Source organism: Thunnus maccoyii, chromosome 3 (assembly GCF_910596095.1).
Source record: "Thunnus maccoyii chromosome 3, fThuMac1.1, whole genome shotgun sequence".
Classification (NCBI taxonomy): Eukaryota; Metazoa; Chordata; class Actinopteri; order Scombriformes; family Scombridae; genus Thunnus; species Thunnus maccoyii.
Genome location: NC_056535.1, coordinates 9,960,463 through 9,977,743, shown reverse-complemented (window position 1 = coordinate 9,977,743; position 17,281 = coordinate 9,960,463). Strand labels below are relative to the sequence as shown.

General features: G+C 42.3%; 1 long non-coding RNA gene across 1 annotated transcript in view; it reads left to right on the top strand.

Annotated features, from left to right (window-relative positions):
- Positions 1-17,281, top strand: part of LOC121891307 — a 41,403-nt gene that overhangs the window by 12,754 nt on the left and 11,368 nt on the right. Inside the window, exon 2 of the long non-coding RNA XR_006094080.1 lies at positions 314-397. This is a non-coding gene — a long non-coding RNA (uncharacterized LOC121891307). The remainder of the gene's footprint in view (positions 1-313; positions 398-17,281) is intronic.

Sequence of the window (17,281 nt, the reverse complement as noted above, 5' to 3'; positions counted from 1 at the left end):
ACTATATTTACTTTTGCTGCTTTTCAGGTTTCTATGGACATGCATGCTTGCCATATTGTGTTTCTCCACACGCCCTGTCTGTTATGTGTGTATATATGTCAACATGCATGAATGCATACATGCAGGCATGTGAGCAAACACTTGGTCTGAGCATTACTGACCCATATGCAGGTGTGAATATGTGTGTGCGTGCCTGCAGACACGCACAGTCCACCGCAGTAATGACACCAACGTTTCCTGTAGGCCCCCCCCGCCTGGTCGGTGGCTTTTCATCCTCCTCTTCTTTCTCTTCCCTCTTTTTCTCTTTCAGCAGATCGGACAGGAAATGCCTGCCTGATTGGAAAGATTAACGAAAGCTTCTGCCAGCTGTTGAAGAAACGTGTGAAGATGCAAGAAGGTAAGGAGAAACGCTCCCCTGCTGTGTTGGCAATGTGTGTCCTAGATTTTTAAGGACTTTATAAAACATGCTTTAGGTATCCACTGCTGCCTGTTAGGTAATCAGTGTAAGTGTCGGTTCTCCCAAATTACAAAAACAAGACTAAGAGTCTGTAGCCACGCTAGCGGCTCTGTAATGCTTAAGGCTTAGGCACTTAGTGTTTTCAGCCAAATGCTAACATCAGCATGCAAACATGCTTAATATGACAATGCTAATACTGATGTTTAGCATGTTTAGTCTAACATTGACTAATTAGCACTATACACAAAGTACAGCTGAAGCTCATGGGAATGACATTAGTTTTGCAAGTATTTGGTCATAACAGGGACATTGATTTTTTGACCTGATGATGGCCCTAAGAGGAAAATTCAGGGGATCAACAAAGTTATTAAAATTCCTCCTGAGGGGGACATGCATGTCTGTACCAAATTTCATGGTGATTTATGCAATAATTTTGGAGACATTCACTCAAAAACACTAATGTCAACCTCATCATCACTTTCATCATCTGGGAAACATTAATGTCTGTACAAAATTTTGTGCCGCTCCATCGGGTAGATGTGGAGATATTTATAGATATAAACTGGCCTGCTGGTGACAAAATTCAGAGGATCACCAAAGTGATTGGGATTCATCCTCTGGGTACCATGAATGTCTGTACCAAACTTCATGACAATCTATCCAATAGTTGTTGAGACATTTCAGTCTGGACAGCATGACATTGTCATCCATGTAGCCCCGCCACTAGGCATGGCTAAAACATATCATCTCACCTCTAGTTCTCTGTATCCATGCAGACAGTTTTAGTATTATTTTCCCATTTTTTGGGATATCCATCTCAGACTTCTGTCACTGATCCTTTAATGCTGTATATAAAATACATGTGGCAGGTAGTTGGTCAGATCAAGCCATGAAAAAAATTTGCTTCACAGGTGAATTAATGAGAAATTTTGCCGTTGAGGTCCTTGTTGAATTGTTGAGTTATACCTCCATAGTGCCAGTTTGTCATCATAACTCCACAGGGTTTAATGAAAACTCAGCTTCTGGTGACAGTTATATGAGCTCATTTCAAGACACTGTCAAATAGGAGCCAGTGTGTCTATGTCAACTTTGTGTCTTCGATCTAATTCCTCTTTAGATGATTATCAATCACACTGTGGTCTGCTCTTTTGAATGCAAGTCAGGCTCTGCAGGAAAAAAAACTGCCTTTCATACTCTGTGCAACAGTTTTTATATCATATTTCACCTTTTTTAGCCTAAATGCAAATTTTGTCTGCTTTCCAATTGCATGCTCCATGTAATGGAAGGTTTTGATTTGTTGAAGCCTCCGCCAAAAACAGCGGGTGAGAACAGGCTTCACTCGAACTGAGGTGAACTGAAAAAAGCAAGTAACTGTTTTTCATTCTTTTTTCCAAACAGATTTTACAGCCAGCTTAACCTTGTCAAGAAATCTTTGAAGTCTCTGTATCATATGACATAAACAACAGATGTATCAAATGTTCAAATCTCCATTTCAGTGCCTGACTTTTCAAACAATTAGAGTGAAACAGAAGGTTAATAATGTATTGGAATGTGGAAATGCAATGCAGCGTTTGTCATAGCAGAAACATTCGATCTGCACCTGGGATAAGTTGCTTACACAACCTTCACACCTTCATGCCCTTGACTTGTTTGGTGTGAGTGCTTATATTTGTGTGTGTGTGTGTGTGTGTGTGTGTGTGTGTGAGAGAGAGAGAGTGCTTGTGTGCATAAGAAGAAAAGAAAGAGAGGGGAAGAAGAAACAGAAAAGGGAAAGGGAGGGGAAAAAATATTTGGAGGAAATAGACAATAAAAGAGATGAAACAAACAAAAAAAGAATAAAGTATCGACACAGGTGGCGGAGACTACAGGCGGCCATTTTCTCTCTCGCCCTCTCTGGGAGAAGCTGTAAAGTTTCTTTTAGAGTGCGTGCAGGATGTTTTTCAGGTCCTCCCTCCCTGTGTCCGAGACCTTCTTTTATTTTCCCTCTGCACAGTTGCTTTTTCAATCACCCAACAACACACTCCTGCATGTCAATGGTCTGGTTTCAATCAACCTGCAAAGCATTAAGTCCTCCTGAAACACTCTTCTCTCACTATCTGGTTTACAGGCCCATGAGTCAGAACCAGGAAGACTGTTGTGTTAACAAAGAGCAACAAGTCCATCCTTTCTGTTTTTCATTCGTATTTGCTCCATGCTATTTGAAATAATTTCTCCAAGGTGAGATTTTTCTAACAATAACAGGGGTTTTGTGGGTGCAACACAGCCGCTGAATGGCTGCGTGCTTGATATTACATACATGTTACATGGGTGAGATAAACTGCGTCTCTGAACTAGTTCTGTGCATGTAGAACACTGATGTTCATTCACAGAGCTCAGCTGCAGAGCGATGCACAGACAGATGGGAAATAAGCCATCATTACTTACTATTGCTCATTTATCTTTAAACGGCTGCATTTAAACATAATTATCTCTATTGCAGAGCCCATCAAGACGGGACGACACAGGACATCTGTGTATGTGTGCTTACTTGGGCCTGTGGACTGCTGGAAAATTGAGATGATGATGTTCCATGTATTTTTCTTGGTCTGAAATTGCTAAATTTTTCACTCTCTCACCCTCTCTCTCTCTCTCAGACACACACAACAGATGTTTTCATGTGTACCGCCTTGTTTTTACAGCTTTGAAATAGTCACGGCCCCTTCTGATAATTCATCTAATGCTCTGTCGTGTTCAGCTTCGGACCATAACTTCATGCTTGTTAGTAGACTGATCTGCCATCTGAAAGAACAGGCTAAGTCGAGTTAGCCATTAAGCAGCCTGTATGATGTCTTTTCATGTATATTCACAGCTGGTAGACAGTGGCCAAAGAACCTTTATTTAAATAAAAGTAGCAATAGTAAAATGTAAAAATACTCCATCAAAAGTAAAAGTCCAGCTTTTAAAATTTTACGTAGGTAAAAAATAAAGTAGAGCTTGATGGTTCATTCTTGACCTTGAAAACAGCAGTTGACAAGCTCCACTTACACTACTTTTCTTAAGCTTTTGACCATATCACACAGTCTTCATCAGCAGTTGTCATGGAATTGTAGGGGTTTAAACTTTCCGAACACTTTCAGGACTTGTTGAAGCCTGTGTGATCTAGTCGAAAGCACAAGTAAGTAAACGGACCTTGAATGGAGTTTTTTTCAGGGAAGTGGTTTTGGGGCAGTGCAACATGCTGTAAATGCAACATCAAACTAATAGTGTTAATATTGCAAATGTGTTAGCAAATAGTTGCTGATTTATACATCCAGCACATATCGAGCAACATCATCATTCACTGGAGTCAGGTTTCTGGCCTCCTGATGAATGTAAGTCCAATAGCCACTCTCTGTTTTAGCTCTATTTTGTTCGTTACCAACTCCTGAGGGAAATATCTAGCTGTTTAGCTGCTAAATGCCCCCACAATGTTTTGCAGGTTCACAGCTTTAATATCAAAGGTAATTGTAATCATTAGGCATTATGCATCAATATTAACAAATTAACACAGAAGCAGCAATTTAATGTAGCAGCTGCTTTAGGGGGTTTAGTTTTGAACTACTTTATATACTACTGAGTTGTTCTATTGTTGTTGTTCTCATATTTTATTTACTGATCCAAAATTTTTTGCAGTGCTTAAGTAAGTTGAGTAAGGAAGTTAGTTGCTTTCCATTATCACTGGTAGTTTAAGACAAGAAATGATGTGCTGACTGCTAAGTCAGAAAGAGTGTATAATTTATGTAGTCTACTTGTTAAACACATTGTTTGCCCAATTTTGTACACTTTAACTTGGACACTGCAATCATTCACACAAACTCATTTATCTATAAATGTAGGACATCATTTAAAATTACCTTTAAATGCCTTGTTGCCAACAGGCAATCAGGCTTCATTGTAAAGATATTGAAGCTGTATAAATGAGCTATGCAGCATCTATAGAAAATGCTTAACTGGCCACACAGTTCATACAATAGACTAAAAGGGAGGAGGAATGTGTGCAGCAACATGTTCAATGTGATGATTAGTCTGCTGTGGCCCAAACTCGGAGGCAGGATCCTACACAAAACAACCCAGCTAGAGGGTAGCTACCAGTTCTGAGGCCCTTGTAGCACAGGTGCAGCTCTGGCGTCTCCCTCAAGAAGAAGGAAAAAAAACTCGACCCTGTGACATTCAAACAAAAACAAACACTGAGCTGTGCGCTGATGGTGGCCATGGTTGTTCTTTCCATTTTTTCTTCTTCTCTCTGCTTCAGCATTTTTTCGGGGCAGCCTTCCCTCACAAAGCTACAAAGCAAACAGAATAGTGTGAACACAGGGTGAAATACGGGTAAACACAGGTTGTTGTGACGTGTGTGTGGTGAGTGAGTGACCGTGTGTGGTGGACATTCCTGATATTGAGCCTCTGGTGCTATTTTTTTTCTTGCCGGGTGAGATGTTTTCAGAAGCCTGGTCCCCCACCCAGGGCTCACCTGTTGAGCCATGACAACCAAACAAATGGCTTCCATCGCTGCTCAAAATGACCTTTGACCCCTGAGCTTTGAGTTGCCCTGCAGAGAGGGACTGTTTAAGAAGCCTTCCTGGTTCAATAACATCTTTTCCCCTGGAGCAGCTAAAGTGCTTAGCTGTTTAACACCTGTGGCTCCATCCCCTGAGCTCCAACACAACTGCTCATATCTTCCATATATCCCCACACAATAGGCAGTCGTTTGTCACAGCTTGTTCTTTGGACACATGAATGCAGCAACAATTTTTTAAATATTTGTGAGACTTACAGAAGCTCTTGCAACTTTTTCAGGATAATCAGATTTCCAAAAAAACAAGTGCATCAATAAAACACATGCATTATATGTATATGTATACATGTATACAAACAAACCTTATTATGAAATGATGAATTATGTTTGTTTTCTAGTGTATTCATCAAGCCAATTAATGTAACTGTGGCATCTCCTGCAGGGTGCCAAGAATGTCTGCAGACGCAAATAGCAAACATAACATGTCACCAGTGAAGCCATTTAAATTTCCATGATGACCTCCATTTAAAATTAGAGCACATTAAATCATGCAATGACGCTTTTTACATGCCAAGTACACGAGTAACATCTACCTAACACTTGCGTATACCATTAAATTGTAAGATCTAAACCCTGCCTCACAAATATTTAAATAAAAGGTGTGAACAGAGGCAATGTTAATGTGTGGAATGACAATCCTTCATGAAAAAATATACAATTTAGAGAGCTTATAAAAAATATTAAAGATATACAGAGGTATGTCACCAGAGGTTTATTGAGGTGGGCTTGTGTTTGTGAACAGGAAACACCTGGATTAAGTCTTCTCTCCTCTTCTCTCCTTTCCTTTTGCTCTTATGCCATACCCTGGCACTACACCAGGTGTGTCATTATGGACATATCCAACACCAAAGTCCACGCCTCTAGTCAAATATGCGCAACTCAGCCTCTGAACGTGAGAAAATTATTCTTCACTCGTGCATGAGTACACTCATTCTGAGGCAGATATTTACTTACCCACTGCATGACAAACAATCCCTGTTTTACCTCATGAATAAAATAAATAATCAACTTTGTAATCTTCAAAAGGAAGTTCCCATGAGCAGACTATAACTGTTGCAACATATGCACACACTATTACCCTAGTTACACACTTAAGTGCATCAGCGTTCTCTCCATGACCCAGCTCCCTCATTTTGGTTTGTTAAAGTGTGATATGCAGTTTTATAAGCTTCCACATCTCGAAGCAGCGGCAGAGCCTCAAAATGGAGCTGTGTGGCTTGTTCTTGGAAACCCTCAAGAAACACACACACACACACACACACACACACACACGCACACACATACACACACACACACACACACTTCCTTCACACCTTGGTGATGAAGTATAAGCACATAAATGTCCACACGCACTGTATGTACACTCACATGAGCCCATGAAAATATCGAATGCAGTTAAATAACTACGATGTCATGTGCAAACACTCATTCTCTAAGAGCCGTAAAACATTGATAGACTCCTCATTCAGATTGAGAAATCTTGTACTGGAACAGTTGGGCCCTGTGAGTAAGGTCTGCAGCATACCACTAAGAACACGTAATTGCTCGTATCAAGCTGATACAGATGCACCAAAATGCTGCAATCCAGGACTGTGCTGCCAAATGCTCCGACAAACAACAGCAGCACCTGCCTGAAATCTTGGAGTGAGTGGAGCGTAATGCCTTGGCTTCAGAGAGGGGATGTGTATTTCAGTGTGTGTGTGTGTGTGTATGTGTGTGTGTGTTCCTTCAGGAGTGATCATGATGAAGCAGGACTAGCATTAGGTCATCAGTTCTGCTGGCGTCTCTACAGCTGCTGGGCTTGACTGGTGGAGACATGTCCACATATGGAGGTTCTTTCTGCTCACAGAATATTTCATATGAACAGCACTTTGCTCTGAATTGGAACCAGAAATGTGACTTTGTGGGGTGTAATAGATCATTGACGATGATTGGCTACAGCTCTTTAGAGGGCTGTTATACTTTCAGGAATAAATGTTAAGTGAGAGGTTAATGAGGAAGTTGGTATATGTGCTATGGACTGCTGAATGTATTTAAAAGATTTTCAAGGAAAATTTTGGTGATTTGTCGAGTTAAGTGTTATTCTTATATACATAAACTATATTTTATATCTTTTAATTACTTTGTTGATATTCTTATGTGTTCTGTAAAATTGAGTATCATTTTTGTTGCTAGATCTTGAGATGGTCTTTTAGCCTACTTCTTGATGACATCATGGCCAATAGCTCCCAGTTGGAGTTCATTATTATGTGGAGCAAGACAGTTTTGAACAAGACAATAAGAATGTATATTATCAATGTTTAAGTTTATTTTTTCATAGTGGAGTTGCTGCAGTCACTTGTTTAAGATTATTTTACTTTAAACCCTTGAGTGATTTTTTGGCCAGCACACACAAGCTCTAAACACAACATGGACATATCACTTTTTTAAGTTGACACAGTGAACTCGTTAGCAAACAGTTGCTTGTAGCATTAGCATTCATTTGGAATCATCACCACCTGACACAAGTCCAGTATTCACTCTCCTTCTGTCTGTGCTAACTGCTGAGGTGATATCTTGCTCTTTCACAGCTTAATGCTCTACAGTATTCATCAGCTAGCTGCTAACTTTGTCTTTTTGAATTTGGTGCTGGGCAGTTAGCATACGATGGAGAGCTTTTTTGCTGAAAACATCTGCTGGCGGCAGCATTGATGAGAGCAGTGAGACTGAGACAAAACAGTAAAGTTGCTAAAAAAAACAATTAGGTAGAAGACGCGTTAACCTTCCCATAGCCTACATGTACCCATTTGATCCATTGTTAATGTAAAAATATATAGATTATAGCAGCTGAAACCCTTTAGTGGAAAATTGGAGAGCAGAAATCACATATTTTTGTCCAAGCTATTGGTTATGATAACATTTTACTCACTTTCTCTGGCAAGAATGATATCAATTGGGACAAGGAGCATGGACCTCCAACAGCTTTCCCCAAAACTTCAATTGAACAATAATCATCTCTGACACTTGTCATTAAGTCTCCATGAAATTAGCTTACTTTCTGTAGCTACTGTAGTGAAACGCATAGAAGTTGTAGCTACAGCAGTTAGCCACAACTATAGTCTCTCTTTATTGTACTGTGCTGTGACAGTAAATTAAGACTGCAGAGTAATTTGTCATTTTATGTTTGCAATTTAGAAACTTGCAGATGTGAACCTTCTCCTCACATTTGCTGCTACCTCTCTAGAGTGCACACAAGCTAAATCAAAAGCAAGGCCACCCCCTCACACTAGGAAACAAACCAGTACGATTACCTGGAGGTGGATCCAGCTTGTTACAACAGCTGCTGGGATTTCGAGGGAACTAGTGTTTGACAAAATTTCTCATGAATTGCAGTTTACATGGAAAGCTGGAAGAAGTTCCGTCTCCTTTATTGACGCTGGTATACGCTGCTCCCAAATCTTTACTACAGAGGCAGTGAGTGAATTTTTATAACTAATAGTTATAATGGACAAAAATATGTACTTAAGAGCCAGGTTAACAAATACGGAAATATCTGTTTAAGTATGTGCAGTTTTATTTATGGTATTACTTATTAGTGATTACCTATTACTGATTGCAGAACATACTGGAATAACAGCATTGTAATGTTGAGTGTTGGCACATTCAGCGAAGTTTGCCATCTGGTCATACCATTAAAACAGGATAATACTAACTGCTATCAGCAGTTACATCTGTTGACTGACTCCTAATCCATATACGCTTAAAGCAAAACAACACAAACAAACACACATACACACACATCTACTCCCTTGCATCCCACTTCCACAACCATCAACCCCCAATGCCGTTGCTATTCTGTTGAAGCTGCTGGGTGCGAATCTGTGCTGTGTTTAGCGAAGGAGATTGTGTATTTTGAGAGTGTATTGGGAGTACAGCAGGTCAATAAATATTTGATGACAGTGCCACCTCTCCTCAGCGCCCAAGCCCAAGCAGATGATCTCCTGACCTTCAGACACGCAGGGCCAGATGAATTATTAAGAGCAGAGCTGTCAGTCACGAGTGTTGGGCCAGCTCCAGGTGGAATAGAGAGGGAGGGCTATCTGTGATCACATCTCACTCAGATGTCAATCGCTAGGCCACCACCTGCTGATTGGACATTTCGACAGAGAGGAAAAGGAGGTTCTGTAAGCTCAGCAGAATTATCTTTGTAATAAAGGCACAATATAAGCACTAAAGTTCCGATATGGATGGATGGATGCATGAAAGAATCTAGATAAAATAGAATGCGTCCTTTTCATCTTTTGGAAAGCTGAATGGTGATGAATGATGCATATGAGCTGACATTCATGATTAATGTGATACTTTTATCCTTGTAGCATTAGGAATGCTTCCTGTATCATACAGAAAGCCTATCTTATGATATGCCAAATGTTTTCATTGTCTTCTAAGAGACTTCTGCTCTACATTATCTTATTATTTCCTGCTTAAATATTTGCCATCACATGAGTGTCTAATGTCTGTTTTGATGGGATTACAAATGATTGTTCAAGATTTTGCACATATTGCAGAGTTCCTGTGGTCCCAAGGCTCTGCGGGGGACAGCAGACTATTGAACTGATTGTGACCTGCTAAGCTTTGTTTGGGTGGAGCCCTCCAATTTCACCACTCAGCTGTTAAAAGCTGCTGTGTTTGTGCTAGCCCATATGGATTAATCAATGAGTGTGTGCGATGGCAAATAGGACTTTTGCTGAGAATGTGATTCAGTGCCTTCTGCCATCTTTGACTATTTGTGTGTGTGAATGTGAGCAGAGAGTGTTTATCTGTGTGTGTTTGTGTGCATGTGTGTGTATTTGCTGAAGCGGACTTGTCTATGTGTATCTGTCAGCGTTTCCTGAGGTCTGTGGTCCAAGAGGCTGCCTCAGCCCGGAGTAACCTTCTCGCATGAATGTATCGCATATGATACTTCCTCAGGCCTTGGCCAAACATCACCCGATCCCTCATCCAACACTCCTGGCTGATCCCCTCCATCCCCCGTATTCCCTTTCTGCACTCCCACTGCCGCCGCCACCTTACCGCCGCCCTTCCCTTCTCCCTGCACTGGACATTTAGTCGCCACCCCACCCTACACTTTGCTCCACGTCTCCCAGCCCCAGCAACAGCTGGGCTCAACTTGCAGCTGATCGGCACTTTTGCTTTGTTTGGCTGTGGTTAGATGTTGTAGCTGGGTGACACAAGACCATGGCCAGCTGCTCTGAACAGTGAAAGTTACGTCTCAAACAGAGATGTGACACAAGTATGCAAGTGCTGATATTTAAAGTTATATTTTAATAGAAAGATTAAAGAGTTTTCATTGTGCATTTTAAGGATTGGTAGTGCAGGGTTAGTAACCCTGAAGCTTGGACCAATTTAAAGAATTGCTGAAACAAACTTCAGCGGGACACATGTTTGCTGAATTGAAGGACATAAGTCCACCTTGCTGCACTTTCATAACTTTGTTACTATTCTTCAAATTGGAAAACTCACAAGAAACAAGAATACGAATATTACTTAAGAGTCATCAGAGAACATGTTATATTACCAGTGAGTAAATTGCTTTTGATCGCTACTGATCCATTCTGAGAACTTACTGCACATTTTTAGAAAACGACATACATTTAAAAATTAATCAATACATCCATGAAACCTACATACCAGACCGCATCTCTACATGAGACGCCCCATCCATCTTGCACCTCTGGCCAACTTCTGTGTGCTGTTGACAGCGGGTTTCAACCACAATAAGCAGGGACAACAGCAGGGCATTTCATTTTCTTAGTGAGTTAAATGATGGCAGGCCCACCTAATCAGATCTCCTGGGGACCTGATTGGTTTAATGGTGCTCATGAGTGACAGGTGACATTGCCGTTCCTCAAAGGCAGATGCCTGTGAGAAGAAGTGGGTTGGTATGGTTGATACACAGCAGATTGCCCCCAGCTGTCATTGTGTGGTAAGCAATGAAAGGCTAAGGATGTTCCTTTGCTTGGATCTGACAAACAACATTAGAATGAAGTGTGCTGACCCTTATGGATAGGACTTCAAAAGAAGCAGAAGCAGATTGGTATGACAATCAAAAAATGAATGGAGGATTTTCCTTTTTATGGTCTCAAGCTATGAGATGGTTGGAGGAAGGGAATCATATTGATATGTTGTGTCCTTCAACAAGATGTGCACTTTGATTTGCATAAAACATTTTTTTATAACACACGCAGAACTGACATACACACTTGTTTGCAATGTTAAAAGAGTATTCTCATGTTGCCATGTGTGTGATTTAGCCAGCATCATTCTTATTGTGCCCAGTGGACGCAGGTTCTGTGTTTATTTCAAACACAGTGCCGTCTTTGCTATCTCAAATATGGGCGTCAGGGGAGACATTCTGCTCAGGGCTTGGATTCTTATGGGTTTCCTAAGTGAAAAGACAGCCCCTGCCAGGATTACTCACTTTACTGCAATGGCTTTTCCAGTGACTGGACACTCACATACAGTAAAGCTTTTTCATGGCAGGGACTGTTTCTCTGTTGTCAGCGATTTTTTGGACAATGCCTCCACAAAAGCTCTAGCTCAACTCTTCGTCTGTGTTCTAGATCTCTTGTATCTGGCAGAGAAAACCAAGTCATATTTCATGTAGCTCGCTATCAGCTGGGACTACAGTATAATTTTTCAGTGGCTGTGTATCTGTCTGATGTCTCGAGCAGTGCGTTGCTTTATGTACGGGATCAGCAAAAAATAATCAGCCTTATCATTTTACCCCCATCAACACCCAGCCAGTGAAATATTATCAAGTAAACACACAGGTGCTGAATATGACTGATATTCATAATGTGTGTCCAGTTTCATAACCTGTGAGGGAGACATACAGCTGGTATCAGTCTCTTTGGCAAATGATCACCCCTACTCCATTTCTTGCTTGATTTCAATTTCATACATCTCACTCTCTTGGTGTCTCTTTAACATGTATTGCTATCCATCACTTTTCCCCCTTTCACCTTTACCATTTCTCATCTCCTGTTGCTTCAATTTTTTCTCTTCCCTCATCTGTCTCAGTAGAAAATGTACCTCTATATCCTCTCTCTGTTGCAGTGAGGCTCGTCATCACTTCATGACCTAACTGTGTGTGTGCTGGTGTGTCTCGCGGTCAGTCCCACCTATGGGGTTTCAGATTCCTGCCTGTGCATGGAGAAACACTTATTTCATAATTAACCTGAGCACTACTTATTAGCACATAACCCCATGGGCACAGCTAAGAGGAGGCGGTGACAAATTGCTATTTGAATGGAGGAGGCCCCATTAAGAACATCGAGAATGTTTGTTTGTGCGACAGTGGTCAAGGGACAAGCATATACAGACTTCCCCTTAAATACATTGCTGAGAGAATTCTCTATACACTGGTGAAAGACAAGAGACTGAATATCTCCAACTACATAAGGCATTAATAATAAGAATTTCACCAAGCATCGAGCATTGATCTCATCTCTGCTCATTTCATCAACCGATTAACAATGTCTTACTCTTGATAAATCAGAAATTTCTCTGTTCCAAAGGCCCTCTAAGGTGTATTTCCTATCAGGATAGTCATGAGAATACCAGATAATTACAGTAGACGAACCCAAGGAACATACTTCATCTTGTATTTCCGTGGGAGGCTCTAAGAGAGAAACAGAGACGGAGAGGGAGCGAGTGAAAAGGAGTTTGGCGGCTGTGATTGTGAACTTTTCCCCAGTTCCACCTGGCCGCGGTGGAGGGCTTTTCAGCCACGACGGGCCCCTGGGATCTGGTGCTCAGCGGAGCGGACCGTGCATATGGGCTGTGATCCTGAGTGTGTGTGTTTATATGTGTGTCTGGAGAGACAGCTGTCCAGCTCATCTTCCCCCCTCGCGGCCTGCCTCATTTATAATTAACCCAGATGACCAGGTGGCTATGTCCCTCTGTCCCTGCCAAGGCATGCTTCTTTCTGACCTCTGAACTTCTATCAGACATTCCCCAGCTCATGTTTACCGCTCATGTACTGCTTGGTTGACTAGACATCTCAGCCCTGGTTTTGGAACGGTACACTGTGGATACATGATGAAAAGTTATACAAGACACAGTTAAGGTGTCAGTATACTTCAACCAAAGTGCTTTTTGGATGCTCATCAGTGTCTGAAACCCTGTCCTCCCACACCTTTCTGACAATAGAATTGGCTGACAATTTCTGTAACTTTCCGAGACTGACCATCAGACAATCAATACCACTTCATGTAGCAATTGCCCGGATGTGCAGAGGCAAAACTAGACAAGGTTTGAACCTCAAGCTCTCTTTTTTCATTCTTCACACATCTACTTCAGTAACTTGGCATATGTACAAATGACTGGAACATTATGAATTCCTTTGTGGAAAGATTGTCTAAAAGTGTGCTATCACAATAGGCCTTTCAGTGTGGCTGATCGGAAGAGCTATGAACATTTGGCCTACATGTATTCAGCCAACACTTCATACAAGCTAGTTTGTTTTGAGCATATGCCAACAATTAAATGTGAGAATAAAGGGTGAGATGTGAGGGAAGGAAAGGGAGGCAATAAGAAAGACAGATACTGTGAGGAAGGACAAGAGAGCAAGACAAAAGATGGGTCAAAATGACAGAAAAGTTTATTTAGTTTTACTGGACTGGAAGGCTCCATTAGGCCTAAAGCTCACTCAAGGCCAGGTTGAGGCAACAGGAAGTTAGCACCGACAAAACCCAATGACAATAGCACAGACTTCTAGATGTGCCTGATCAAAATTACAGACTGCATAGTAACCTTTGGCTCCTCTAGTGCTCTTGCCCCCCCCCAAACCCTACGCCCCATTCCCCTGCTTGTTGTTGCCATGGAAACATAAAAGACTTTTCCAGATGTGTCTAGGACCTTTGGCTAGCTTTACAAACTCTACCCAACCTTCATGCAACCTTTCATTCACAAACACATCCTCATTGCCTGTGGAGCTGCCCACCAGTGTTTGGTCCAGAATAGGTTGAAGCTAACACATTCTCTGTGCCCTTCTTTCGTCGCCCTCATAATGGTGCGAGGGGGGCTGAGGGCAGGACAGGGACCCAAGGTTAGCGAACAAGGCGTATCCAGTTTCTGTTGTGTAACAGCAATACCTTCAGGCCTCCTGTGCACATGTTCTTTGTAATGCTCATGTCCTGGTGATTGGGTGGGCCATTAGAGGACATGAGGCAAGTGAAACTCTACCTGATTCATACTTCCTCCTGCTGCTGCTGCTGCAAGTTGGAGCTGGACTTCAAAGTAAGTACGAGTAGCTGAAAAGTTGATTGCCATTCAAACACGGCCTCTTTGTTTGGCTGAGAAATGAAAGCTGACTAGGACATTTGTCATTTTTTTTGCATTATTTCATACTGAACTTTATTCTGAGGTCATTCATTCAGCAGCTTGCTTAGAAACAGAGAGCATGATGCAGCAGAATGTGACCCTGTGTCCTGACACCTCTCTTTTTCACTTGCCACTCCTCTCCCTCCCCTTCTCGTTTCTCTAAAGGGCAGGGCCTCGCACACTAATCTCTCCATACCCGCTTTACCCTTCTGACTGCCCCACCCTGACCCCACCTCGCCTCCCTGTGTTTGCTTTGGCACTCCATGGGACATCCGTCACAGCACCTGCCACTGCGGCCCGCAGCCTGCCTTCACCAATACCCCCTCAAGCGTGCTAAAGGGTGAGCCACGTGTCCCTGGCACCCTCTAAATGGGTGACAATACCACTGTCCTCGCCCGTCTGGATTAAGTACCGGTACAATCCACTCTCCATGTCCCAATGGCTGTTCCGGGGGACGGGCAGGGGTGGGGAAGGCATTAAAAGGGGGAAACAGGTGTGTGTTGTTTTTTCTTAGCTGTCCCCTAGGCCCCCCACACATGTCAAAAACATTTCTCTCTGTTGCAGCAAAGTAGCACTGGGATTACTGGGAGGGGAAAAAACTAAAGGTCTGGTTCAATCAAGAATCAAGGCTTAAGTAAATTTTAATGTTCCATTTTTTCACATGCTGTCCACCTCTTGTAAAAAAACACACTGTAGCAGTCATTTTTTCACTTGCTACAGGAAATGCTGAATGCAAATGCTGACTAACATGTAGGGTGGTCTACTTAAATGGTCTTTCTTTTGACTTTCTAAGGTAGAAGAAGGCTTTTTGGGGACTCTCCTTCTTTGTTCCCTAGTAGAAATAACCTAAAACAGGGGTTAAACCCAGCACAGAGACCAGTCAAAATGACTGGCACCTCCTGACACCTGCATCAAGGCCTCTTTGTCCAGGTGTCCATATGTGGAGCGCAGGGAAATGGCCCTGCATTGGCCACAACTAGGCCAGACTGAAAGGGAGAGAAGCTGCTTTTGTCCTCTGGGGTCTGTAATGGACTGATAGCATCGTGCTGACCTCCCTCCTTCCCCACCTGCTTCTTTTCCTCTCTTTAGTCTGCTGGCTGTTAGGCCCCATTTAGGGCTGCTGATACTCTCAACCTTTGGCTATCAGCAAGCAAGGGCCAGCGAGAGGTACAGATTGTGTGCCGTGATAGATGAGGCGAGGTAATGGGGAGAATACACAGAGAGCTCTTGTTCTGCGTGAGCACTGTCTTTAACTGGTATTAAACATTCTGTAACATAATATGGTATGCCTACACCCTCACTGATACCAGCTCATAAATAAAGCTTTAAGGGTGCACATTTTTAATGACACTCTGAAGGTGATATCTGCAGGTTGAGCCAAACTGAAAACAAGCTCCTGTTCAATTTGTCGAAACATACCAACATTAATGGCTCTGCAATCTGTTTAGACTTCATAACATCATCACCTTAGAGGCTGTCGCCTCTTCCCCCAACATGGAAGGAGATGACAGAGGCCGGGATCACCCCGATGTTAGACCTCCCGCGGGGGTGATTAGGTCCCCAGACTGGTCTGACAGCCAACATCATATCCTGCTTCTTTCACCGTGTGAGAAGACCTCTGTCGTAGCAAACCAGAATGAAAGAGACCATTTTTTTCTCCCGTCGTTGGGCCATCTGACAATCCAATCTACCAGTCCAGCAGTAACATAATACCCCTCATCTGATAGGGGCTCTCTCTCCCACTCTCTTCACCTCGCTGGCTTTTCTCTGCCTTGTTTTTTCTCTGTCTTTTTCTCCCTGTTGTTGTGGCAGGGATCTGCAGAGAGGGGCGAAGGTTGGCAGGGCAGGTGTCTGATTTTCATTAGAATTGCAAATTGGAGTGAGTGGATGCCCGATCAGATAAGAAGGAGATGCGAGAACAATGGGGGAGAGGAGAGGAGAGGAGAGGAGAGAGGGTGGTGTTTGGATCTACCTGAGCTGCTTTTGATCCCTGTAGGGTACAACCAGGGCTCATCTAGCTCACCACCACACCCAGGGGACAGGACCCCACTTCCTCCATTCATCCATTGTAGTCCCATAGGTTGCAGCAAGGGGAGCAAGGGTAGATGAAAAGGGAACATGGTTAGAAAAGGTTGGATAAATCTTCAAAATCTTACTGGGTGAATCAAATATTCATAATTACATTGTTCCTATATTATATTCTGCAAAGTAATAGTTCTTTCCCAGTGGTGCTTAGGTGATGATGAATTTCATACAGTAATTTTATATGTCCATCTCAATATTTCACACCTCATCACATCTCTGTTAAGTCTTTCTTAGCCTTGCACATATCATTTCAAAGACATAATTAATTGGTGAACATCATATTTCATTACGTCAGCTATTAACAATTTCGCAAAATTAAAGTAAATGGACTTAACGGATATGAGCCACTGGGTAAGTAATGTACACTTGTACGTGCATATCAGCCCCACCCACCCACACACACACACACACACACACACACAGAAACACACACACACACACACACACACACACACACACACACACACACACACACACACACAACAGACCAAGACCAGCTGTGCCCTAAAGCTGTCAAACCCAACAGCTGGACTTTACAATTCTCCCCTCTCAGTGAAATATCACACCACATTTCTGGCACCAAAACCCAAATTAACAAAAAAGGATTTGCTCAGCATGTCTGAATACCAAGTTTTGGGGGAACAAGCAAGGGTTGTGTGAAAATTCCTACATTCACTGGAACATTTAAGAAAATTCAATGATAACCCAGTATTTAATCTTAATTTTATGTGTTGTAGTCTTAGTCTTTGACATAGACACACCTAGCAGTCCCCATAGTCAGC